The 27,845-nt window shown below is 39.4% G+C and overlaps 5 non-coding genes across 5 annotated transcripts; 4 read left to right on the forward strand and 1 right to left on the reverse strand.

Moving 5' to 3' along the window:
* The first annotated feature begins 77 nt into the window (after window positions 1-77).
* Window positions 78-160, forward strand: trnal-cag (transfer RNA leucine (anticodon CAG)). Its single transcript has one exon. It is a non-coding gene; the product is annotated as a tRNA-Leu (tRNA).
* Window positions 161-1,534: 1,374 nt separating this feature from the next.
* Window positions 1,535-1,616, forward strand: trnal-aag (transfer RNA leucine (anticodon AAG)). Its single transcript has one exon. It is a non-coding gene; the product is annotated as a tRNA-Leu (tRNA).
* A 7,333-nt stretch (window positions 1,617-8,949) lies between these two features.
* trnaa-agc (transfer RNA alanine (anticodon AGC)) lies at window positions 8,950-9,022 on the forward strand. Its single transcript has one exon. It is a non-coding gene; the product is annotated as a tRNA-Ala (tRNA).
* A 12,711-nt stretch (window positions 9,023-21,733) lies between these two features.
* trnar-acg (transfer RNA arginine (anticodon ACG)) lies at window positions 21,734-21,806 on the reverse strand. Its single transcript has one exon. It is a non-coding gene; the product is annotated as a tRNA-Arg (tRNA).
* An 804-nt stretch (window positions 21,807-22,610) lies between these two features.
* Window positions 22,611-22,693, forward strand: trnal-cag (transfer RNA leucine (anticodon CAG)). Its single transcript has one exon. It is a non-coding gene; the product is annotated as a tRNA-Leu (tRNA).
* Window positions 22,694-27,845: the final 5,152 nt, after the last annotated feature.

Consider the following 27,845-nt stretch of genomic DNA (forward strand, 5'->3'; position numbering starts at 1 on the left):
AAAGATTCAGCACTTTGTACAAATCTTTGGCCATGTGGGAGTGTTGTTGGTTATTGGCATTAGAACCTTGCAAGCATGTCAGGATGGCCGAGCGGTCTAAGGCGCTGCGTTCAGGTCGCAGTCTCCCCTGGAGGCGTGGGTTCGAATCCCACTTCTGACATCTCATGCTTTATGCAAGTTTACTTCTTCAGAGGACACAGCCATCAGGGAATACAGTTTGCATGAACTGGGTGTACATGGTCTGCAACAATGCTGAGGTAGGTGGTACGTGTCAAAGTAACATCCGCATGGATGCCAGGACCTTGGTTTTTGATCTCTAAAAGTGTGAGAAATTTAAACATGTATTCATCCTGATCATAAAGTATGTTTATTCAGCGTCCATTTACATTGTTACAGCAGTATTTTACAATTGAAATGTTCACATTATTTAAATTGATGTAAAGTACATTGTATACTAGCTGTTTACTTTTTTCCTAAGTAAAAACTGTCATTACCTCAACATGTCATTGCCAACACATATCTTGTTGTGATGGTAAAAACACTTAGTGATGGTAATTAAAGGTTTTTAGTTTCACCATCACTATCTTATTAACTCTTTAATAATTAAAGCTAATTAAAGCTAAATAAGCATAATGGTTTTATTATACAAGGAAACATTAATTTTCACTGATTAGTCAATATGGCCCACAAGATATCAGCAGAGATCCAGTAAAATATCAGTAATTACATGAAAAAGAAAAGGTAAGTTTAAAGTAATATCACAACCTTCAAAATGGGAACAAGGGAGCATCGTAAGGGGAATTAGCTCAAATGGTAGAGTGCTCGCTTAGCATGTGAGAGGTAGCGGGATCGATGCCCGCATTCTCCAGTGCAGATACATTATGATTATTTAAGGGTATCATGTAATATGAAACTCGTTGCGGCATCGCTTAATGAAACGCAGCATCAAAAATTATGATCAGGATTTAAGTGAGTCTTTAAGGCAGCAAAAAATATGTGGGTATTAATATCTAAAACTCAGCGCATTATTAGGCTACACATAAATATAGATTTAAACTGTCCTCTATTTACTACAGTCTGTTTGAAACAACTAGTTGGTGTGGAGAACATGTTACACACACAGAGCGCTATTATTTCAAGCTTATCAAGTACATGGTATTTCACTTAATAATATCTCACAAAGTACAAATTCTTCATCATTCTAAACAAAGCATGTAGTACGGGACATTACCGCTCACCTAATGCACTAAGAAACAACTCGCCCAAACAGGGACTTGAACCCTGGACCCTCAGATTAAAAGTCTGATGCTCTACCGACTGAGCTTTCTGGGCTCCTACCTTCTCTTTGACTTTCATTTAAAAACCAGTCTGAAGAAGAAAGTTAATCACCAACTAATGATGTTTACCAGTTTGGTGTAGCTTGTGCTCCATCACAAGTGTGGCGATTGCACTTGCAACCTCTTTGACTTCTATTGGAAAATGCAGGTAGAAATTGCATACGTAGTTGCTCGTTTCGATCAGCATCTTAAACAGTGGTAGCGTGGCCGAGCGGTCTAAGGTGCTGGATTAAGGCTCCAGTCTCTTCGGGGGCGTGGGTTCGAATCCCACCGCTGCCAACTCATGCTTTTCAACGCCGGCTCCATGTTTACCCACCCAATGCAACGTATACTCAATCACAATCCCAAGTATGGCACATGCGATTGGCCCTTTTCGACCCACAACCTTTCTTAACTTTTTTTTTTTATGTAACATGAAACAGTTCGACCGCACTGTGCACACAAACCTTAACTTGGTGTACCTTTGTATCGTTGCTGTCATCTCTAGCATCACTCCGACTACATACAACTATGATATAATAAGAAGCATAATAAAAAAAAAAACTTGTACTCACCCAATAACTGTGTTTATACCTAAAATGGAACGCAGACACTGTGAAAACAGCATACGTTCTAAAGCCAATGAGCTTTTAAACAAGCTCAAACACACCGATGCACCACAGAGTCTTAAATTAAGCATACAGCACGATGGTTTAGCAGAAGAAATGTTGTAAGAAAGGAAGCCCTTAAATACTGACTGTCTTGTTGCTCTGCTTGCAAGCTTACTGTAACAAAAGAACGGTCGTGTATCTGATGGGTTAAGATTAGTCGCTACTCCACCAGTTCTTCGCTGTGGCTGGTTAAATGCTGGAAATTACCACTTACCTAATGCAGTAGGAACCAACTCACTCGAACAGGGACTTGAACCCTGGACCCTCAGATTAAAAGTCTGATGCTCTACCGACTGAGCTATCCGGGCTCTGCAACCTGCTTTAATCCCCACAAGCATGTGACTTAAATAAAAAAAATTAAACATATGTTGTCCTGTAGAACTTCAATTAATATAAAATGTTTTTATTTCTGTTTCGGCTCTCTTGAAGGCGATTATATCAAGTTTTAGGTGAAGTATGTTGCTGCTTACACACACACACAAAAAAAAAATCTCAGGAGTAGAATTTTGCAGGTAGATTACAAACAGATTCCTTTCTTTCACCTATTTCCTTTTTTCCTGTATCAATTGCACGATTGTTTTCCAGTCCTTAAATGTTATGTGCATTTATATGTATATGCATGAATTTGCATGTATATGCAAGAGAAAAAAATCCATAAAAATCTAATTGAGTTAGCAAAGAACCTTGAATTATACTACAGAGTTCTTCAAGTAGAAACAGTTCTAGCAAAAACACAAAAAACCCTTAAGACTTCTTAGTCTTAGTTTTTAATTATGTCAAATGCCATTAATAATTTATAATCACTGATTTGTGAGATATCAGCAGTAGTAGATCATGTTTAACTGGTTTAATATTGTTTAAGCGCTGATTATCGGCTGTTTTTCGTGAGTATGTTGGGCGGTTTTCCATGCATTTTGGCGGGCTTTTAAATGCGCAATCTGGCAACCCTGGCTGAAGCGTTCATTCATATTTTGGAGCGATGTATGTTTGTATGCTAGAATATAAATAACATCTTTTACAAACTGCTGTCTATTTACATTGACATTTTCTCTTCTGTCTAAACATTTTTGGAATTGGGTTTGTAAAAGTAAGCGATACTGTGGATAATATATTTAATGAGCTGAACTAACTGAGAGAAGCGCTAACGGTGGTGGAAGAGTCTAAAAGGGTTTGGAACATAGTCGTATCATCATAGCAGTATAACACAGTTTTGTCCGTAGCATCCGAAAATATCCAGAAGCTAATATACACAAACTTTTCTTTAAAAAATCAACTTACCTTGTTAATAAAGTATGACCTCAAAATCAAAACAAACACAGTATCCGCTGCTGCAGTCTCTACACAAACTTTTCTGAACTGAAAACTCAAGGACACATTTTATGGATATTACGGTAATGCACTGAGAACTCGTCCTACAGTCATGCAAGCACATACAACAGTGTGTGAGTTTACACTAATCAACCATAACATTAAAACCACCTCCTTGTTTCTACACTCAGTGTCTATTTTATCAGCTCCACTTACCATATAGGAGCACTTTGTAGTTCTACAATTATTGACAGGACCACCACAGAGCAGGTATTATTTGGATGGTGGATCATTCTCAGTACTGCATTGACACTGACATGGTGCTGGTGTGTTAGTGTGTGTTGTGCTGGTATGAGTGGATCAGACACAGCAGTGTCAATTAGCGTATAATCAGGACAGCGGAGAGGATCATTGGATGCAGTCTGCCAACGCTTCAGGACATTTACAACAGCAGAGTGCTGAAGCGTGCCGGCAAAATTACAGCAGACCCCTCTCATCCTGGACATTACCTTTTTCAAACTCTTCCATCTGGCAGAAGACTCAGGACAATAAAAACAAACACATCAAGATACGCTAACAGCTTTTTCCCCAGAGCTGTAACACTTTTCAACCAAAGTTGTTCTCTTGGGCAAATGTTGGTAAATACTGGTTAACAGTCCGTGTGCTGTCGGGTCTGTTAAATATGTTCTATGTTACATGTCATACATGTGTAATTGTCTGTACTATTATGTGTATTGTTTGTACTACTATGTGGACTGTTGTGTGTATCACTGAGTGTATCACCAAAGCAAATTCCTCGTATGTGTAACATACCTGGCGAAACAGACCTGCACTGTGAGATCGACTGGTAGATCGTGATCCATGTATTGGGCACCCCTGATGTAAAACAACTGTACTTTTGGTAACCCCTTTGGAGTCTTTTCAAGAAATTGCTCCTGATAACTTTTATTGTTTATTGAAACACAACATTTCCATCACAGATCTGCTTCAAACTTAGGGAGATCCGCTGTCAGAACTCGGACACAGTCTCTATGTTCAAGTCTAGATTGAAAACATGTTTATTTACTCAGGCTTTTGATTGGTCTTTTCAAACTAAACAAGCAAACCTAGTTATGCTGTAATAGTTAGGGGTGCTGGAGTCTAAACCTGTAAAACTCTCTGATATTTTACTCTTAACGATTTCACATTGTAACAACATCTTCTGTGGTTTTAACCCGAGGAGGCTCTGACGGAAACCTGTTCACCCTCTCGAGGTTAAAGACTGCAAGTCGAGACTGCAGTGCCAACAATGCTGCTCCTACTAGATGTGACAGTGACCTGGCGTGTTTGCACCAAAAATGTCCAGAACGTACAACAGACTTTATCACAGACTGGACTGAACAATGAAGAACTTACATTATTTTTTTGCTAGTTACAACTTTCAGTTCAATTTAATTTTGTGTTTGTATGATTTGTGTAAATCCTTTTTATTTAAAGTATCCTCCAGGCCACCCAAGAAGGATGGGTCCCTGCTGAGTCTGGTTCCTCTCAAGGTTTCTTCCTGAGTTTTTCCTTGCCACTCTCGCCCTTCGGCCTGGATTCTGTAAAGTTGCTTTAAGACAATGTTCATTGGAAAAAGCGCTATATAAATAAATCTGACTTGACATGTGTCCGAGATCTCTAACTCAAGCACCGTTTATGCAATCTATCTGAGTACTACTGTATTTTATAGAGTACATCCTGAGCTTTTTATTAATGTCACATTTGTAGGTGTGCGACAAGCAGCCCATGAACTTTCTTTTAAAAATGGCTGCCATGTCATATTTTAAGTAAGAGATCAGTTTCGTTCAATATGAGTCGTAACTTCAGTTTATAAAGATTACAGAAATGTACAGCAATTTTAACCCTTTCTAAACAAAACATTTATCCAATGTCCTTTGTTGTGGACAGCAGGACTTACTACACCCGGTTTTTAGCCTATTTCTATACAAGGAAGCAGAGGGCTGAGTAAGGCAGAAAATATTTTATGGAACAAATTTATGCAGGAAATTCAGGTGGTGGTGTGTTAGTGTGTTACGATTATTATGAAGGCAGATGGCATCCGGCACTGAGAAATGCAATTTATTGAACATAACATAACAGAACATAACATTAAAAAAACCTCTTTGTTTCTAGACTCACTGTCCATTTTATCAGCTCCACTTACAATATAGGAGCACTTTGTAGTTCTACAATTACTGACTGTAGTCCATCTGTTTCTCTACATACATTTAAAACCTGGAGAATGCAGGCATTGATCCCACTACCTCTCACATGCTAAGCAAGCACTCTACCATTTGAGCTAATTCTCCTTATGAAGCACCCTTCTTTACCCTTTGTAAAATGTAATGTACTAAAAGAGCGTTGATGCTGCATTATGTAACGGCCAAAATAGTGCAGGATATACCAACTTTTTAGTGCAGTGCAATAACAAAATGGCTCTGTGAAGCAAGAACTAAAATTATGATGCATGTCATTCAACATAAAATATGTGGGTATTAATATCTAAAACTCAGTGCATTATTAGGCTGCACATAAATATAGATTTAAACTGTCCTCTATTTACTACAGTCTGTTTGAAACAGCTGGACGTACAAACAGTCGGTGTGGAGAACATGTCACACATACAGTGTGCTATTATTTCAAGCTGATCAAGTACATGCTATTTCACTTAGAAATATCTCACAAAGTACAAATTCTTCAACTTTCTAAAAACTCACTAATCAACCATAACATTAAAACCACCTCCTTGTTTCTACACTCACTGTCTATTTTATCAGCTCCACTTACCATATAGGAGCACTTTGAATTTCTACAATTATTAACATGACCACTACAGAGCAGGTATTATTTAGGTGGTGGATCATTCTCAGCACTGCAGTGACACTGACATGGTGTTGGTGTGTTAGTGTGTGTTGTGCTGGTATGAGTGGATCAGACACAGCAGCGCTGCTGGAGTTTTTAAATACCGTGTCCACTCACTGTCCACTCTATTAGACACTCCTACCTAGTTGGTCCACCTTGTAGAGATAGTCAGAGACGATCGTTCATCTATTGCTGCTGTTTGAGTTGGTCATCTTCTAGACCTTCATCAGTGGTCATAGGACACTGCCCACAGGGTGCTGTTGGCTGGATGTTTTTGGTTGGTGGACTGTTCTAGGTCCAGCAGTGACAGTGAGGTGTTTAAAAACCTGCAGCGCTGCTATGTCTTATCCACTCATACCAGCACAACACACTAAGACACCACCACCATGTCAGTGTCACTGCAGTGTTGAGAATGATCCACCACACAAATAATACCTGCTCTGTAGTGGTCCTGGGAGAGTCCTGACCATTGAAGAACAGCATAAAAGGGGGATAAAAAAGCATGGCTGATCGGTGTATACTCACCATGTATGCGTCTTTCCTCTGGGTATGAAAATGTGCCAGTAGGTGTAATTGCTGCTCTAAATTGCACCTGTATGTGTGAGTGAGTGGATAAATTAGTGTGTGATGCTTTGCGGTGGTTTGACGCGCCCTGTCCAGGGTGTATTTTTGTCTTGAGCCCCGTGTTCGTGACACTGGACCCACGCTTGCCCTGTAATGCTGAATATCAATACAGGCAAATGAAGCGCATTTAAAAAAGCTTTAAAGCATTCTTGAAAAATGATGAAGCCAACCTTTTTAAAAAGTAGATCCCGATGACCTGTTGACTGAAATAGTAGATCCCAAGCCACAGAAGTGTGGGCACCAGTTTTACATTGGCTACGTTTTAACAAGACGTACCAAGAATGGCCTGTAGATGGCGCACTGTGGTCGTTTTTAAAAGCAAGCTATGGCCAATTATGCCACCGAACTTAAATATGTACAATACTTTATAATGTATCAATTGTAACAGTATCAAATATTAAAACATTATAAAAAATTATAAGTTTATGCGTTTCTGTCAAAACAAAACAAAAAAGGTATGTAAACAAAACTGAGCGTAAATAGGGCATTACTGACATTGTACTGACAATCTTTACAGATTGCAAAATGATCATAATGTTTCAGCATTGGAGAATGTGGGCATCGATCCCACTACCTCTCGCATGCTAAGCAAGCGCTCTACCATTTGAGCTAATTCCCCTTACACAAAACTTTTCTTTATATATATATATATATATATATATATATTATAAAGTGAGAGTGCAACATGTTTAAGCTCACGTACTCTTTTCTATATTATGCGTTGCTTTTCATTAAAATGTTATGTGCATTTATATGTGGCAAAATAAAAAAATCCATAAAAATCAAATTGAGTTAGCAGAGAACCTTAAATTATACTAAATGGTTCTTCAAGTAGAAACAGTTCTACCAAGAACACCTAAAAGAACCCTTAAGAAACATTTCTTAGTGCTACATACATCAGTTGTATTCCACACAGGTCAGCATGCGATGAAACTTTGCTCGAAACAGACATCGTTTTACTTTCTAACTGTATTCATATTATGCCATCTAGTGGACAATTGAATAGCCTACAACCAGCACAAACAGGGTTTGAGTTCTTAGAGAATAATTATTATTCTTAATAAATAATCCAGTCAGTTAAAAACCCAACAAGAAGGCTGTACCTAATACACTCATAGTAGAGAAAACACACCCTAACATGCTAGTGCCGTTACAGTGCTAAGAATGATCCACCCAAAAACATTATTTGGTCAGTTGGAGATCTCATATGGGGCTCCCTTTCTATTGATTTTTGGTTTACAGCCTAGTGACAAAGTGTACAGTGCAGCAGATGGGTTACAGTCAGTACATTTACAATACATAATAATGTGAAAAGATTAAGCAGTTTATGGGTTCGAATCCCACTTCTGACAGCTCATGATTTAAACAAATCTACTTCTTTAGAGGACACAGCCATCAGGGAATACAGTTTTCATCAAAGGGTGAACATGGTCTGCAACAATGCTGAGGTAGGTGGTACGTGTCAAAGTAACATCCACATGGATGCCAGGACGCAGGCTTTTGATGACTGAAAATGTGAGAAACTGAATCATGTATTCATCCTGATCTTGCTCTGTTTATTGTTGCAGCTCTGCTGGAGGGTTATTTTTTTGGTGTTTGTGGTGGTGGTGGTGGTGGGGTCTTTGTTCCCATTTTGGTTTATTTGATGTACTTTACATCCATTTAAATATGTACTTAAATACTTAAATATCCATTTAAGTATGTTTATTCAGCGTCCATTTACATTGTTACAGCAGTATTTTACGACAAAAATGGAAATGTTCACATTATTGAAATGGATGTAAAGTACATCATTTACTAAATAAACCAAAATGGGAACAAAGGCCCCACCATCACCACCACCACCACCACCACCACAAACACCAAGAAAATAACCCTCCAGCAGAGCTGCAACAAGAACAGGACAATCTCCTACAGGTCCAACAAAATAAAATAAAAAATGCACTTCAAAAAAGACCTCACATTGTTCGTCCTAAAGGCTAAGATCAACTTTTTAAATAAACTGAGTCTGTGATGGTTTAAAAACAACGCGTAATATAGAAAAGAGTACGTGAGCTTAAACACGTTGCACCCTCGTTTTATAATGCAGCATCAACACTCTGTTAGTACATTACAATTTACAAAGGGTAAAGGAAAGTTTTGTGTAAGGGGAATTAGCTCAAATGGTAGAGCGCTCGCTTAGCATGCGAGAGGTAGTGGGATCGATGCCCACATTCTCCAATGCCGAAACACTATGATCACTTAAAGGCAACACATAATATAAAAGTCGTTGCTCACTGAAACGCTGCATCAAACATTAGGTCAGTCTGTAAGTTTTACAGTGACAGTTATGCTCTATTTTTACTCAAATCGTTTGCTTTAAAGACCTTTTTTGACTTGTTTAAATTGACAAATGTAGCGCCCCCTAGCACCCTTGGCTGTATTTGGAAAGCGCTCCCTGACTTCTTTTATTTGTTTAAGAAATCTCTTTCTTTGTGGTAATGTAAGGATTTAAAAGGGCCACTACTTATCAGTACTTACGATTATTTTATATTTAAACTATACTCTTATTTAAACCGAAAAAACTACTTCAATTACCCTATATATATGTGGTACTAACCTTGCACAAAAAAACCTGCGACTAACACCATTTACAGTAGCTGTATTAACATTATCCCTGACTCACATACCAAACTTGTACACATTAATAATACTTAAACAAATTAACTATTTACTCATTTACACAATCATTAATATGCATTTCAAACCCCAATATATTTTACAAAAATGTCATAATACAGATTCACTCAAATTACCATCAGTAATATTCAAAATATTATCAATCTCTCCTAAGTTAGGTACAGTGGGGCCAAAAAGTATTTAGTCAGCCACTGATTGTGCAAGTTCTCCTACTTAGAAAGATGAGAGAGGTCTGTAATTTTCATCATAGGTACACTTCAACTATGAGAGACAAAATGAGAAAAAAAATCCAGGAAATCACATTGTAGGATTTTTAAAGAATTTATTCGTAAATTATGGTGGAAAATAAGTATTTGGTCAATAACAAACAAGCAAGATTTCTGGCTCTCACAGACCTGTAACTTATTCTTTAAGAAGCTCTTCTGTCCTCCACTCGTTACCTGTATTAATGGCACCTGTTTGACCTTGTTATCTGTATAAAAGACACCTGTCCACAGCCTCAAACAGTCAGACTCCAAACTCAACCATGGCCAAGACCAAAGAGCTGTCGAAGGACACCAGGAAGAAAATTGTAGACCTGCACCAGGCTGGGAAGAGTAAATCTACAATAGGCAAGCAGGTTGGTGTGAATAAATCAACTGTGGGAACAATTGTAAGAAAATGGAAAACATACAAGACCATTGATAATCTCCCTTGGGGTCAAGATCTCATCCCGTGGGGTCAAAATTATCATGAGAACGGTGAGCAAAAATCCCAGAACTACACGGAGGGACCTGATGAATGACCTGCAGAGAGCTGGGACCAAAGTAAAAAGGCTACCATCAGTAACACACTACGCCAAGAGGGACTCAAATCCTGCAGTGTCAGGATCATCCTTAACCTGTCATTGCCAACAAAGGTTATGTTACAAAGTATTGAGTTGAACTTTTGTTATTGACCAAATACTTATTTTCCACCATAATTTACAAATAAATTCTTTAAAAATCCTACAATGTGATGTCCTGGATTTTTTTTTCTCATTTTGTCTCTCATAGTTGAAGTGTACCTATGATGAAAATTACAGACCTCTCTCATCTTTCTAAGTAGGAGAACCTGCACAATCAGTGGCTGACTAAATACTTTTTGGCCCCACTGTAACTAAACTAACTAAAATAACTAACTAAAAAAAAAGGGTACCCAAAATTACCATTGCAGGCCTGATCCAACCTAATAGTCCCAATCAGCACAGATCACGAAGTATATTTGGTCGGTTGTGGTGGAGCTGTCCACGTTCTTTGTTTACATGGATGAAACAGAAAAAATCCACCAGTCTTTTTCCTTTTGATCTTGGATGAAACAATCAGAGTTAATCCGATGCTTTTAATCCACTGTAATCGTCACAGTTGCTGAGGAAGCGTACTGCCTCCAATGTCCATGCGCGAAAACTCAAGAGACGAAGTTCACAGCTGATACAGCATAAACAATGTCACTAATCGACTGCAAGATGTTAATATAAGACTCACTGTCCGTTTGTCTTAATGCATCAAGAGAGATAAATCCTAAACAGGTGTTTTACCCGCTTACATGACACTTGTTTCACATCACGCTATTTTCTCCACTTTTTTCTTCTTTTCCACCCACTTTCTCCCGCTCTTTTCCCGACCTGTGACAGTTCATGCTGATTGGCTTAAAAATAAATCAAGGGAGGGCTATACATACACTTTACTTTAAACAGCATAAAACAACCAGAACATTATTTACAGAACAAATAAAAACAACTTATTTACTAGTTATAAATTAACATAAACAAAATATTAGTAGTCCCCAGATTTTAATTGGGCTACACAAACACACAATAACTTATAATTCTCCAATTTTGAAATGTCTCGGAGTCTTATCTAAAACGACTTTTTGTTAAAGTAGCGGTACGTGACTCTTTAATGATTTTTCATCTGGTAAACTGTTTTGTAAAAGATGAACAGCTGAAACTCACGACAGCACCTTTAAAATGCAGCATCAACCCTTAAGTCAGTCTATCAGTGGTACAAAGACAGTTTTGATTGGGTTTAGTTTGTCCTAAAGTCTGCGATAAACGGAGTCTGTGATGGTTTAAAAGCAAGGCATAATACAGAAAAGAGTATGTGAGCTTAAACACGTTGCACCCTCACTTTATAATGCAGCATCAACGCTCTGATAGTACATTACAATTTACAAAAGGCTAAAGGGGATTCATCGTAAAGGGAATCAGCTCCAATGGTAGAGCGCTCGCTTAGCATGCGAGCGGTAGCTGGATCGATGCTCGCATTCTCCAATGCAGAAGCATTGCAAACTTTTAAGCACATTTTCCTGTGAGAATAACATTTAGACTTGTAACGCACTGTAGTTAAAAACATGGTCTTCATACTATTTATTTTGTTCTTCTGTCTGTGTAGGGTTTTTACCATAAAGTAAAATCGAGGGAATCTAAATGCAATTATCCATCCAACAATCCATTCATTAGCTTTTAACTGTTCATGCAAATGAATGACTTTTTATATTTCTATATTGCTCATTGTAGTACTTGTGTCTGCATGGACTTGAAAATCACATGACTAAACATTAGGTAGAACTATAGAGACTTATTTACTGTCTTTACAAATTGGCATAAAGTACTCGACGAGTACAAAACACTGAACAATAAAATATAGATGACATACTATAGGCCAGTGAGGTGGCTGCTGCTTCTGGGTGTGTAGTTTCTAAATGATCAAGTCAGCACAGGCACAAGCACTCAGTGCATTATTAGGCTGCACATAATTATAGTTTAAACGGTCCTCTTTTTACTATAGTGTGTTTGAAACGGCTGGGGGTACAATTAGTTGGTGTGGAGAACATGTTACACATTCGCTATGCGATTGTTTCAAGCTGATCAAGTACATGCTATTTCAATTAGAAATATCTCACAAAGTACAAATTCTTTAACTTTCTTAACAAGCCATGTAGTACGGGACAATGCCGCTTAGCCAACACAGTAAGAAACAACTCACCCGAACAGGGACTTGAACCCTGGACCCTCAGATTAAAAGTCTGATGCTCTACCGACTGGGCTGTAAAGATCCGTGCTGGCTCTCTTGAAGGCGATTATAAAAAAATTTTGGTGAAGGTTGTTGCTGTTTACACACAAAGAAAAACATCTCTGGAGGAGAATTTTGCAGGTAGATTACAAACAGATTCCTTTCTTTCACCTTTTTTTCTGTATCAATTGCACAATTGTTTTCCAGTCATTAAAATGTTATGTGCATTTTTATGTGGCAAGAGAAAAAAAATCCATAAAAATCAAATTGAGTTAGCAAAGAACCTTGAATTATACTAAAGGGTTCTTCAAGTAGAAACAGTTCTACCAAGAACACAAAAAGAATCCTTTCAAAAAACATTATTTGGTCAGTTGGAGATCTCATATGGGGCTCCCTTTCGATTGATATATGGTTTACACTGTAAGCCCGGACTTTATATTTAATCAAAAATTTTTAGTACAACATACATAAATTGTTTTTTTGCTCTACTATAAAATGCAGAGTACATTGTACTAATTTGAGTACACATTTAAATGTGCTAAACGGTTTAAATTTACTAAACAAAAAAAATTACTTTTCTATCAGATTAACTTAAAAAAGTTAAGTTAAGGTAATAAAACAGAAAAACGCCCCCATTTACATGTAAGTCCGCCTTTTTTCAGCTTGCTGTTGGTGAATCAGGCAGCCATTTGTTTTAACTTTTGTAACCTGTTGTTGCAAATTACTTTTTACTTTTCATTTTAGGCTTTTTGCAAAAGTAAACTTGTCTTCCTGAAATGTATTTTGTGAAGTGGAACCTTTGTTAAACTAAGTGGACAAACATTTTCTTTCTCATTATGCTATTTTTGAGTAGCATGTACACCAGTCTGATGGGGCTTTTTCATCTTCCGTCTAATTTTGGTAAGTGTTGTACTTCACTTAACAATTTTGTTTAAAATAAATGATCTTAATGTTGACACTAAATAAATAATCAAACAGCGCTGCTTTATTTGCCGTATTTAGGCTACATGCTAGCATGTTAGCATGCTAGTCTTCATACGAAGCAAAGAGTGTGCTGGCTTGCTTTATTTTAATCCTTAAATTAATGCTATTAATGTTGATTTTAATACTTCTGTTTCTTGTTTCTTTTTGTTGTTTTACAGGTTCATGTTACTGTGAGGAGCTGTTTGTGTTTCATCAGAACTTTATATACAGTTTGTACAGTTTTAAAGATGTTTTCTTGACATGTTGTATTTTAAGTAAATACTTCTGAAGTGAAATAAAGAAAAATAATTTTATAATTGTGTCTGTTTTTCTATAAACATTTGTAATTCATATTTAAAATGTAATTAACATGAAAACTAAGAAGAAATCAATAGTTTTTTCCATTGAGCTCAAGATAATAAGTAGAATTATTGGGAAAAGCAGTTGGTATAACAAAAAATAGAAAGTTTAATCAACTTGCCTTTTAGGTGTAATAACTTAATGTTTTAAGTTATGCTAACTCAAGTTTTCATTATACATTACTTAACTTTTTTAAGGCAACCGGTTTCCTCAAATTTTTTAAGTAGATTGAACTTATCCGGGCTTACAGTGTACAGCCTAGTGACAAAGTGTACAGTGCAGCAAATGGGTTACATTCAGTACATTTACCATACATAATAATGTGAAAAGATTAAGCAGTTCGTACAAATATTAGTCCGTGTGGGGTGAAGGTGGTGTCGATGGTACCCAAGCTAGTCAGGATGCGGTCTAAAATGCTGAGTTCAGGTCACAGTGTCCCATGGAGGCGTGAGTTGGAATCCCACTTCTGACTGCTAGTGCTTCATACAAATTTATGTCTTTAACCCTCTAACAAACATAATAATGTGAAAAGATTCAGCAGTTTGTACAAATCTTTGGCCATGTGGGGGTGTTGTTGGTAATTGGCATTGTTACCTTACAGACATTTCTGGATGGCCAGTTCGAATCCCACTTCTGATAACTCCTGCTTTATACAAAGTTACTTCTTTAGAGGACACAGCCATCAGGGAATACAGTTTTCATCAAAGGGTGTACATGGTCTGCAACAATGCTGAGGTAGGTGGTACGTGTCAAAGTAACATCCACATGGATGCCAGGACCCAGGCTTTTGATCACTGAAAATGTGAGAAATTTAATCATGTATTCATCCTGTTCATAAAGTATGTTTATTCAGCGTCTATTTACATTGTTACAGCAGTATTTTACAATTGAAATGTTCACATTATTTAAATGTATGTAAAGTACATCGTATACTAGCTGTTTACTTTTTTCCCTAAGTAAAAACTGTCATTACCTCAACATGCCATTACCGACACAACTTGTTGTGATGGTAAAAACATTTAGTGATGGTAATAAAAGGTTTTTAGTTTCACCATCACTATCTTATTAACTCTTTAATAATTAAAGCTAATTAAAGCTAAATAAGCATAATGGTTTTATTAAACAAGGAAACATTATCCAGATCCAGTAAAATATCAGTAGATACATGAAAAAGAAAAGTTAGAGCGCTCGCTTAGCATGCGAGAGGTAGTGGGATCGATGCCCGCATTCTCCAGTGCAGATACCTTATGATTATTTAAGGGTAACATGTAATATGAAACTTGTTGCGGCATCGCTTAATGAAATGCAGCATCAACAATTAGATCAGGATTTAAGTGAGTCTTTAAGGCAACAAAAAATATGTGGGTATTAATATGTAAAACTCAGCGCATTATTAGGCTGCACATAAATATAGATTTAAACTGTCCTCTATTTACTACAGTCTGTTTGCAACAACTGGGCGTACAACTAGTCGGTGTGGAGAACATGTTACACATACAGTGTGCTATTATTTCAAGCTTATCAAGTACATGCTACTTCACTTAGAAATATCTCACAAAGTACAAATTCTTCATCTTTCTAAACAAACCATGTAGTACGGGACATTACCACTTACCTAATGCAGTAATAAACGACTTTTAGATTAAAAGTCTGATGCTCTACCGACTGAGCTATCCGAGCTCTGCAAGCTGCTTTAATCCTCACAGGGATGTGACTTGAATTACAAACTTTAACATACGTTGTCCTATAGAACAGTTCCAGCAAGAACACCAAAAAAACCCTTAAGAAACACTTCTTAGTACTACATACATTAGTTGTATTCCACACAGGTCAGCATGCGACATCGTTTTACTTTCTAACTGTATTCATATTATGCCATCTAGTGATCGATTGAATAGCCTTACAACCAGCACAAACAGGGTTTGAGTTCTTAATAAATAATCCAGTCAGTTAAAAACCCAACAAGAAGGCTGTACCTAATACATTCATACCAGAGAAAACACACCCTAACATGCTAGTGCCGTTACAGTGCTAAGAATGATCCACCCAAAAACATTATTTGGTCAGTTGGAGTGCTCATATGCTATTGATACATGATGTGGTGTCAACGGTACCCAAGCTAGTCAGGATACGGTCTAAGGCGCTGCGTTCAGGTCACAGTCTCTCATTGAGGCGTGGGTTTGAATCTCACTTCTGACAGCTCATGCTTTATACAAATTTACATCTTTAACCCTCTACCATACATAATAATGTGAAAAGATTTGTTTCAAGATTGTTTTAAAGTTATTGCATGTTTGTCAATTTAAAAAAATAATAAAGGTCTTAAAACTAAACGATGAATGAAAATAGAGCGAAAACTGCCCTCGTATCTGACGCAATGTTTCAGTGAGCAGTGACGTAACGAGTCTCATATTACGTGATGCCTTTAAATTATCGTAACTTTTCTGCATTGGAGAATGCGGGCATCGATCCCGCTACCTCTTGCATGCGAAGCGAGCACTCTACCATCTGAGCTAATTTTCCTTAACTCTCCTTTACCCTTTGTAATGTACTAACAGATCATTGATGCTGCATTATAAAGTGGGGGTTCAACGTGTTTAAGCTCACATACTCACGTTTATCGCAGCCTTTAGGACGAACTGAACCAGATCGTAACTGTCTTTGTACCACTGACAGACTGACTTAAGGGTTGATGCTGCATGACGGGCCAAAATAGTGCAGGATATACCAACTGTTTAGTGCAGAGCAATAACAAAGCGGCTCTGTGAAGCAAGAACTGAAATTATGATGCATGTCATTCAACATAAAATATGTGGGTATTAATATCTAAAACTCAGTGCATTATTAGGCTGCACATAAATATAGATTTAAACGATCCTTTATTTACTACAGTCTGTTTAAAACAACTAGTTGGTGTGGAGAACATGTTACACATACAGTGTGCAATTATTTCAAGCTTATCAAGTACATGCTATTTTACTTAGAAATATCTCACAAAGTACAAATTCTTCATCATTCTAAATAAACCATGTAGTACGGGACATTACCTCTTACCTAAAGCAACTCACCCAAACAGGGACTTGAACCCTGGACCCTCAGATTAAAAGTCTGATGCTCTACCGACTGAACTATACAGGATCTGGAAATTGATTTAATCCTCACAAGCATGTGACTTAAATTACAAACTTTAACATATGTTGTCCTGTAGAAATTCAATTAATATAAAAAAATTTTATTTCTGTTTCGGCTCTCTTGAAGGCGATTATATAAAGTTTTAGCTGAAGTATGTTGCTGCTTACACACACAAAGAAAAACATCTCAGGAGGAGAATTTAGCAGGTAGATCACAAACAGATTCCTTTCTTTCACCTTTTTCCTTTTTTCCTGTGTCAGTTGCACGATTGTTTTCCAGTCCTTAAATATTATGTGCATTTATATGTGGCAAAATAAAATAATCTATAGAAATCTAATTGAGTTAGCAAAGAACCTTGAATTATACTAAATAGTTCTTCAAGTAGAAACAGTTCTAGCAAGAACACAAAAAACCCTAAAGAAACACTTCTTAAGACTTCTTAGTCTTAGTTTTTAATTATTGCAAATGCCATTCATTATTTCAAATGCCATTAATAGTTTATAATCACTGATTTGTGAGATATCAGCAGTAGTAGGTCATGTTTATCTGGTTTAATATTGTTTAAGCGCTGATTATCGGCTGTTTTTCGTGAGTATGTTGGGCGGTTTTCCATGCATTTCGGCGGGATTTTAAATGCGCAATCTGGCAACCCTGGTTGAAGCGTTCATTCATATTTTGGAGCGATGTATGTTTGTATGCTAGAATATAAATAACATCTTTTACAAACTGCTGTATATTTACATTGACATTTTCTCTTCTGTCTAAACCTTGAAATTGGGTTTGTAAAGATAAGGGATACAGTAGATAATATATTTAATGAGCTGAACTAACTGAGAGAAGCGCTAACGGTGGTGGAAGAGTCTAAAAGGGTTTGGAACATAGTCGTATCATCATAGCAGTACAACACAGTTTTGTCCGTAGCATCCGAAAATATCCAGAAGCTAATATACAAAAAACGTTTATTTTAATAAACTTACCTTGTTGAAAAAAGTATGACCACAATTTCTAAACAAACACAGTATCCGCTGCTGCAGTCTCTACACAAACTTTTCTGCACTGAAATCTCAAGGACACATTTTATGGATATTACGGTAATGCACTGAGAACTCGTCCTACAGTCGTGCAAGCACATACAACAACAGTGTGTGAGTTTACACTAATCAACCATAACATTAAAACCACCTCCTTGTTTCTACACTCACTGTCCATTTTATCAGCTCCACTTACCATATAGAAGCACTTTGTAGTTCTACAATTACTGACTCTAGACTGCTCACTCTGTTCTTCAATGGTCAGGACCCCCACAGGACCACCACAGAGCAGGTATTATTTAGATAGTGGATGATTCTCAGCACTGAGAATCAGGGCAGTGGTTCATTATTCCTGGTTCAATCGATTAAGACTCCCATGAAGTCACCCAAATGTCAAAGCATCCCCACACAATCACACTTCCACCACCTGGTGGTAAGATGGATGTTCTTATTGTTTCTTATTATGGAATACATTCATTCATTCACTGCCTGTTTTATCCTGGTAATGATCACCGTGAGTCTTTTTTAAAAAAAAAATTCAAAAAGTAAATAAAAAAGATAACAATAATATCATTTCAGTTATATCAATAGCAGAAACTAAGAAATAAAACTCTGATGCATTTTAATACTGTAGCATTATAAGTTCATGCGTTTCTGTCAAAACAAAACAAAAAAGGTATGTAAATAAAACTGTTTAAGAGTAAACAGGGCGTTAATGACATTGTAACACTGACAGACTGGCCTAAAGATTAATGCTGCAACGAATTTCGCCTTAATTTTATCATTTCAGATTCCGAGTTGCTGCCAAATGATCATAATGTTTCTGCACTGGAGAATGTGGGCATCGATCCCACTACCTCTTGCATGCTAAGCGAGTGCTCTACAATTTGAGTTAATTCCCCTTATGAAAACCCCACCTTTACTAATGTACTAACAGAGCATTGATGCTGCATTATAAAGTCAGGGTGCAAGTGTTTAAGCTCAGACTCAGCTTTATAGTCATTCTATTATATAATACAATATTAACTGTATTTATATTATTCAATCTTGTGGACGATTGAATAGCCTACAACAAGCACAAACCGGGTTTGAGTTCGTAACAAATAATCCAGTCAGTTAAAAAGCCAACAAGAAGGCTGTACCTAATACACTCATACCAGAGAAAACACACCCTAACACGCTAGTGCCGTTACAGTGCTAACAATGGTCCACCCAAAAACATTATTTGGTCAGTTGGAGTGCTCATATGGGGCTCCCTTTCTATTGATATATGATTTACAGCCTAGTGACAAAGTGTACAGTGCAGCAAATGGGTTACAGATTAAGGAGTTAGTACAAATCTCAATCCGTGTGGGGTGAGAGTGGTATTAATCATTTCCTGGCTAGTCAGGATGGCTGAGTGGTTCGAATCCCACTTCTGACAGCACATACTTGATACAAATTTATGTCATTAACCCACTACCATACATAATAATGTGAAAAGATATTACGGTTCGTACAAATCTTAGTCCTAGTTAGTCTTAGTTTTCTATTACAAAATCTATCCTTTACCCTTTTAATGGATTAACAGAGCATTGATGCTGCATTAAGTAGGAGTGCAACGTGTTTAATCTCACGTACTCCTTTCTATATTATGTGGTGCTTTTATACCATCACAGACTCAGTTTATTTAAAATGTTCATCCCAGCTTTTAGGACGAACTGAAAAAAATAATAACTGTCTTTGTACCACTGACAGACTGACTTAAGGGTTGATGCTGCATTTAAAGGGGATGTCGTGAGTTTCAGCTGTTCATCTTTTACAAAACAGTTCACCAGATGAAAAACCAACAAAATGTCACGTACCGCTGCTTTAACCAAAAACATTTCAAAATTGAAAAATTACAAGTTATTGCGTTTGGCAATTTAAAAATCAAAAATGATTTTTAAAAAATCTTTAAAAAAATGTAAAAATGATTTGAGTGAAAATTGAGCGTAAATGTCATTGTAACATTGTAAATTTTGATGCTGCGTTTCAGTGAGCATTGACGCAAAAAGTTTCATATTACATGATGCCTTAAATGATCATAATGTTTCTGCACTGGAGAATGCGGGCATCAATACCGCTACTTCTCACATGTTAAGCGAGCGCTCTACCATTTGAGCTAATTCCCCCTACTATGAACCTCTTTTACCCTTTGCAAATTGTAATGTACTGACAGAGCAGAGCGTTAATGCTGCATAACTGTCTTTGTACCACTGACAGGCGGACTTAAGGGTTGATGCTGCTTTATGTAAGGGCCAAAATAGTGCAGTTCAAAAAGTCTCAGTCAGCCGACAGTGCCAACATGCAGCCATATTCGGGGATGAGATCTTTTATGAAGTGCATTCTCTTTGATTTGGTTGGACTTGTAGGAGATTCTTCTGTTCTTGTTGCAGTGCTGCTGGAGGGTTTTCTTTTTAATGGTGGTGGTGGGGTGTTTGTGATTATATGTAACTGTAATACCTTATGTGCATTTGCATCTTTGTTCCCATTTTGAAGGTATAAAGCATGAGCTGTCAGAAGGGGAATTCAAACCTACGGCTCCAGGGGAGACTGCGAGCTGAACGACTGCTTGGCCATCCTGACTTGCTTGCACGTTACCAATGCCAATTTTCCTCAACACCCCCACATGGCCTAAGATTTGAACTGTAAGCTGCTTGAGCTACAGCAACAAGGCGCCGAGGAACTAATACACAGAGTTTTGCTCGAGTCCAATCATAAAGGCCAATTCCCATACTGGAAGTCGAAAACCTGGGTAAAAATCAGGAATCCTGACCGCTAGACCATATGGGAAACTGCAAGGCTCAGCACCGGCTGACGCCAGAATCAGCCACTTCATTCTGCTCTGCCAAGTCTTTGTCACCTTGACAAGACCTGCATTGTTGGATCTGGGGTACAGAGAGCCATACACAAGGAGTTAGAGAGACAAAAAAAGAGAGAGAATAGAAACCTTCGAAGCATGGCATACGAAAAGACAGGGCCGTGACACAGATTCGAACCTGGGTTGCTGCGGCCACAACGCAGAGTACTAACCACTATACGACCACGGCTTCCCAGCAGTCTGCCACTGGTGGCTCATGTCGGCTGCCCCCTGATAGACTGCAGTCATAGTTCCAACAGAAAAAGCTGCTTGAGCTACAGCAACAAGGCGCAGAGGAAGTAATGGGCAAAGTTTTGCTCAAGTCCAATCATAGAAGGCAATTCCCATACTGGGAGTCAAACCCGGGCCACCTGGGTGAAAACCAGGAAACCTGACCACTAGACCATATGGGAAACTGCAAAGCTCAGTATCGGCTGGTGCCAGCATCAGCCACTTCTTTCCGCTCTACCAAGTCTTTGTCACCTTGACAAGACCTGCATTGTTGGATCTGGGGTACAGAGAACCATACACAAGGAGTTAGAACAAGGTGAGAATAGAAACCTTCGTAGCACGGCATATGAAAAGACAGTGCCGTGACCCGGATTCGAACCTGGATTGCTGCAGCCACAACGCAGAGTACTAACCACTATACGATCACGGCTTCCCAGCAGTCTGCCACTGGTGGTTCATGTCGGTTGCTCCCTGATAGATTGCAGTCATAGTTCCAACAGCATCAGCCACTTCTTTCCGCTCTGACAAGTCTTTTTCACTTTGACAAGACCTCCATTGTTGGATGCATTGTTGGTGCTCCATACACAAGGAGTTAGAGAGACAAAAAAAGGCATAAGGAAACCGAGCCAGCCAGGAGTCGAACCTAGAATCTTCTGATCCGTAGTCAGACGCATTATCCATTGCGCCACTGGCCCCTGTTTGACTATGGTTCTCTTGCCCGAGGAGAGAATAGAAACCTTTGAAGCACGGCATACAAAAAGACAGGGCCGTGACTTGGATTCGAACCGGGGTTGCTACAGCCACAACGCAGAGTTGTGCGAAGCATGGCTTCCCAATGCTCAGCCACTGCTCCCTGATAGACTACAGTCACAGTTTCAACAGAACAAGCTGCTTGAGCTACAGCAACAAGGCAACGAGGAACTAATAGGCAAACAACGAGCACAACAGGGTTTGAGTTCTTAAAAAATAATAAATAATCTTAATAAATAATCCAGTCAGTTAAAAACCCAACAAGAAGGCTGTACCTAATACACTCATACCAGAGAAAACACACCCTAACATGCAAGTGCCGTTACAGTGCTAACAATGGTCCATCCAAAAAACATTATTTGGTCAGTTGGAGTGCTCATATGGGGCTCCCTTTCTATTGATATATGGTTTACAGCCTAGTGACAAAGTGTACAGTGCAGCAAATGGGTTACAGTCAGTACATTTACTGTACATAATAATGTGAAAAGCTCGTACAAATATTAGTCCGTGTGGGGCGAGGGTGGTGTCGATGGTACCCAAGCTAGTCAGGATGCGGTCTAACGAGCTGCGTTCAGGTCACAGTCTCTCATTGAGGCGTGGGTTTGAACTTCTGACTGCTAGTGCTTTATACAAACTTATGTCTTTAACCCTCTAAAATACATAATAATGTAAAAAGATTCAGCAGTTCGTACAAATCTGTGGCGATGTGGGGGTGTTGAGGAAAATTGTCTTTCATAATGTGCATTCAGGTCAGGATGGCCGAGTGGTCTAAGGCACTGTGTTCAGGTCGCAGTCTCCCCTGGAGGCGTGGGTTCGAATCCCACTTCTGACAGCTCATGATTTAAACAAATCTACTTCTTTAGAGGACACAGTCATCAGGGAATACAGTTTTCATCAAAGGGTGAACATGGTCTGCAACAGTGCTGAGGTAGATGGTACGTGTCAAAGTAACATCCACATGGATGCCAGGACCCAGGCTTTTGATCACTGAAAATGTGAGAAACTGAATCATGTATTCATCCTGATCTTGCTCTGTTTATTGTTGCAGCTCTGCTGGAGGGTTATTTTGTTGGTGTTTGTGGTGGTGGTGGTGGGGTCTTTGTTCACTTCACATTGTTCGTCCTAAAGGCTAAGATCAACGTTTTAAATAAACTGAGTCTGTGATGGTTCAAAAACAACGCATAATATAGAAAAGAGTACGTGAGCTCAAAGACGTTGCACCCTCGTTTTATAATGCAGCATAGAATAGAAGAATAGAATAGAATCTTTATTGTCACTATACACAAGTACAATGCAATTTCGAGTGGCATCTCTCCAATAGAGTAGCAGCAGTAGAAGAAAGACAGTAGTAGTAATCACAAAAAAAAGAAAGAACAATAAAAATCCATTGAGCTGTTTTCACTACGCGATGCAGATCCTTACACTCGGCGGCAGTGCAGCTTGAATACCACTCTGTGAAATTGCTGGTCAGAATACTTTCTATTGTGCTCTTGTAAAAGTTTACTAGTAGGTTCTGCCATAGTTTGGCCTTTTTCAGCTTCCTGAGAAAGAAGAGTCTTTGTTGAGCCTTCTTAATCAGGTGTGAGGTGTTAACGGTCCACGTCAGCTTGTCAGACACGTAGACTCTGAGGAATTTCAGGCTTTTCACCATCTCCACCTTGTTTCCATGGATGTGCAGGGGGAGGTGGTTTATCTCCTTTGTTCTTCAAAAGTCAATGACGATCTCCTTTGTCTTAGAGGTGTTAAGAGCCAGGTTGTTTAATGTACACCAATCAGACAAGTGAGCTACCTCCTGCCTGTAAGCCATTTCCTGATTGTTGGAGATCAGTCCAACTATAGTTGTGTCATCTGAAATTGTAATTATTCTGTTGGAATTGTGAATGGTGGTACAGTCCTGTGTAAAAAGTGTGAAAAGCATAGGGCTTATCACACAACCCTGCGGCGTTCCTGTGTTTAGGATGAGGGTGGTGGAGGTGTGGTTGCCAATTTTGACCTTTTGTGGACGTCCAGTGAGAAAATCCATAATCCATGTGCACATTGAGGAATTCAGGCCCAGGTTCACCAATTTGCTGACCAGTTTATTGGGGATGATCGTGTTAAATGCGGAGCTGAAGTTCACAAATAAAATCCTCACATCGCTGTCAAGTTCCTCCAAATGTGTCAGCGCGGTGTTGAGTGCTGTTGTTATGGCGTCCTCTGTTGAGCGATTTGGTCGGTAGGCAAACTGATACATGTCCAGGCCACATGGGATGACTGTTCTGATGTGTGAAAGCACCAGCTTCTTGAAGCATTTCATGACTATGGGTGTTGTGTTAGAGCCACTGGACGATAGTCATTCAGGCATGATGAAGCTGATTTCTTGGGTACTGGAACGATGGTGGAGGATTTGAGACACGTTGGGACAGCAGCTTGTTGGAGTGAGAGGTTGAATATGCTGGTAAACACCACTGTAAGCTGGTCGGCACATGCTTTCAGCACCCGGCCGGGAACTCCATCTGGATCTGCTGCTTTGCTTGCATTGACTTTCCTCAGGGTGGTTCTCACCTGGTGGTGGTTTAGAACCAGTGTTGGTCCTCTAGTAGTTGGGTTGGTGAGTGGCGGGATGGGCGGAGCCACATTCTGAGTATATAAAAATATTAGTCCGTGTGGGGTGGGGGTGGTGTTGAGGATGACTCAGCTAGTCAGGATGGCCGAGCGGTCTAAGGCGCTGCGTTCAGGTCGCAGTCTCCCCTGGAGGCGTGGGTTCGATACAGCTACAGGATGATCAAACCTGAGCTTGTGTCCCATACCCAATCATGAGAATTGCCTGGTTATTTAAGTGGCGCAGCCCACAGGACTATGCAAGGCAGGGGGTGTCCTCTTCCCCGAGTCAAGCCTAGCACTAATCGTATACCTTGTTCATCCTCCTCCTGGAGGGTTGTGACCTGGGTTCTCTAATGGGATGGGGTGTGGGGGGAATTAGTGAGCGGGTGCTGTCGATGCTCTTTGAGCCCAGCAATGGTCCTTCCGCTTGATCCATATCCACTGGCTGCTTCTTTCGGCCGCTTCAGAGACTGATCTAATTGTTTGTCGTAGAGCCTGTCCATGGATGCCAAGTTCTTTCAGCAGCCTGATGGTGGAAGAAGCCACAAAACCTCTGCATCCCACTTCAACTGGATAGACTTTCGCGTTCCATCCTCATTGCTGAGCATCTGCTGCCAGTTCTGTGTAGCGCAGTTTCTTGCGCTCATAGGCCTCTTCTGTTGAATTCTCCCATGGAACTGTGAGCTCTGTGATGTATACAGACTTCAATGAAGGGGACCAGAGTACCAAGTCTGGCCTAAGGGTGGTGCACAACAGGGTTTGAGTTCTTAAAAAATAATAAATAATCTTAATAAATAATCCAGTCAGTTAAAAACCCAACAAGAAAACTGGACCTAATACACTCATACCAGAGAAAACACACCTTAACACGCTAGTGCCGTTACAGTGCTAACAATGGTCCACCCGAAAAACATTATTTGGTCAGTTGGAGTGCTCATATGGGGCTCCCTTTCTATTGATATATGGTTTACAGCGTAGTGACAAAGTGTACAGTGCAGCAAATGGGTTACAGTCAGTAAATTTACCATACATAATAATGTGAAAAGATTCAGGAATTTGTACAAATATTATTCCTTGTGAGGCGAGGATGGTATCTGTGGTACTCTAGCTAGTCAATATGGCCGAGCGGTCTAAGGCGCTGCGTTTAGTCTTCCCTGGAGGCGTGGGTTCGAATCCCACTTCTGACATCTCATGCTTTGTACAAATTTACATCTTTAATCCTCTACCATACATAATAATGTGAATGTAATGTGATTTATAATCACTGATTTGTAAGATATCAGCAGTAGTAGGCCATGTTTAACTGGTTTAATATTGTCCTCGATCAGCTGTCCTCTTACCCTTAAACGAGGAAAACCTTCTCACCCTGCTCCTTGGCTTTCAGATGCATTGCGCAGCAACAGAAGAGAATTAAGGGCAGCTGAGAGAAAGTGGAGAAAATCTAAGCTTGGTGTTGATCTCCACTCCTACCACGATCTGCTGTCCAGGTTCTCATCCGATGTGACTGCATCAAAAACATCTTTTTACAAAGCCAAGCTTGAACAATCTGCTGCTGACCCACGTAAGCTTCATGCTATCTTTTCCTCTCTTCTGAACCCTCTTCCTCCTCCCCCATCTGCCTCTCTTACTGCTACTGACTTTGCAACATTCTTTCAGGACAAGATTGACAAAATCAATCAATCCTTCTCTCCGACTGACCCACTTTCAACTGACCCTCAACCCACCAACACACTCACCAGCTTCACCCCACTCACCATGGATGAGGTTGCACAGCTCCTCTCATCCAGCAATCCCACTACATGCACACTCGACCCTATACCATCCACCATCCTTAAAGACATCTCACAGGACCTAATCCCCTTCATCACACTCATCATCAACAACTCCCTGACATCAGGTGTTGTCCCTGCTGCGTTTAAGAAGGCTCAGGTTATTCCCCTTCTTAAGAAACCTACACTAGACACTACAGACATTAACAACTACAGACCTGTCTCACTCCTCTCTTTTCTATCCAAAATTCTTGAACGTGCTGTCTATAACCAACTATCTTCCTTTCTTACTCAGAATGACCTCCACGATCCGTACCAGTCTGGCTTCAAGGCAGCGCATTCTACGGAAACAGCACTTGTAGCTGTTACTGAGAAGCTTCATGCAGCCAAAGCAGCCAAACTGTCATCGGTCCTCATTCTTCTTGACCTCTCTGCAGCCTTCGACACAGTGAATCACAGCATTCTCCTGTGCACTCTCTCCAGCCTTGGAGTAACAGGTTCAGCATGGCAATGGATGGCCTCCTACCTCGAAGGGCACTCCTACCAAGTGTCATGGAGGGGATCCATATCTCCCCCATGCACTCTCTCAACCGGTGTTCCTCAGGGCTCTGTACTTGGCCCACTTCTTTTCTCTATCTACACCCGCTCTCTGGGTAAGGTCATAGCCTCCCATGGCTTCTCCTACCACTCCTATGCAGCTCATTCAAAATGCAGCTGCCCGTCTGGTTTTTAACCAGCCCAAACACTGCCACATCACCCCACTGCTGCGTTCTCTTCACTGGCTTCCTGTAGCTGAACGCATTCAGCTTAAAACACTGATGCTCGCCTACAAAGCCAAAAATGGACCAGCCCCAAGCTACCTTCGCAGTCTAATCAAACCCCCGCTCTGTACCACGCAACCTCCGAATCACTAGTCTCGCCCGACTTGATCCTCCACCCAGGACTAAAGGAAGACAAGCATCAAGGCTCTTCTCTGTTCTAGCACCCAAGTGGTGGAATGAACTTCCTCTGTCCGTCCGAACATCTGAGTCTCTTGCTGTCTTTAAAAAACGATTAAAAACCCACCTTTTTACTAAGCACTTAAGCTGACTTGTACTTATTTACTAACATTTTTTTTCCATTTCCAAAAAAAAAAAAACCCACTGGTTCTAACAGGTTTCAGCAGATTTGTGTTCTTCGACTGTTGTTTACTAAAACTTGAGAAATGAAATGTTTACTATGGAAGCACTTCTGTAAGTCGCTCTGGATGAGAGCGTCTGCTAAATGCAGAAAATGTAAAATGTAAATGTAATTATAGATTTAAACGGTCCTTTATTTACTACAGTCTGTTTGAAACAGCTGGGCGTACAACTAGTTGGTGTGGAGAACATGTTAACACATACAGTGTGCTATTATTTCAAGCTTATCAAGTACATGCTAGTTCACTTACAAAAAACTCACAAAGTACAAATTCTTCATCATTCTAAACAAACCATGTAGTACAGGACATTACCGCTTACCTAATGCAGTAAGAAACAACTCTCCCGAACAGGGACTTGAACACTGGACCCTCAGATTAAAAGTCTGATGCACTACCGACTGAGCTATCCAGGCTCTGCAAGACACTTCAATCCTCACAAGGATGTGTCCACA

This window comes from Trichomycterus rosablanca, chromosome 10 (assembly GCF_030014385.1).
Source record: "Trichomycterus rosablanca isolate fTriRos1 chromosome 10, fTriRos1.hap1, whole genome shotgun sequence".
Classification (NCBI taxonomy): domain Eukaryota; kingdom Metazoa; phylum Chordata; class Actinopteri; order Siluriformes; family Trichomycteridae; genus Trichomycterus; species Trichomycterus rosablanca.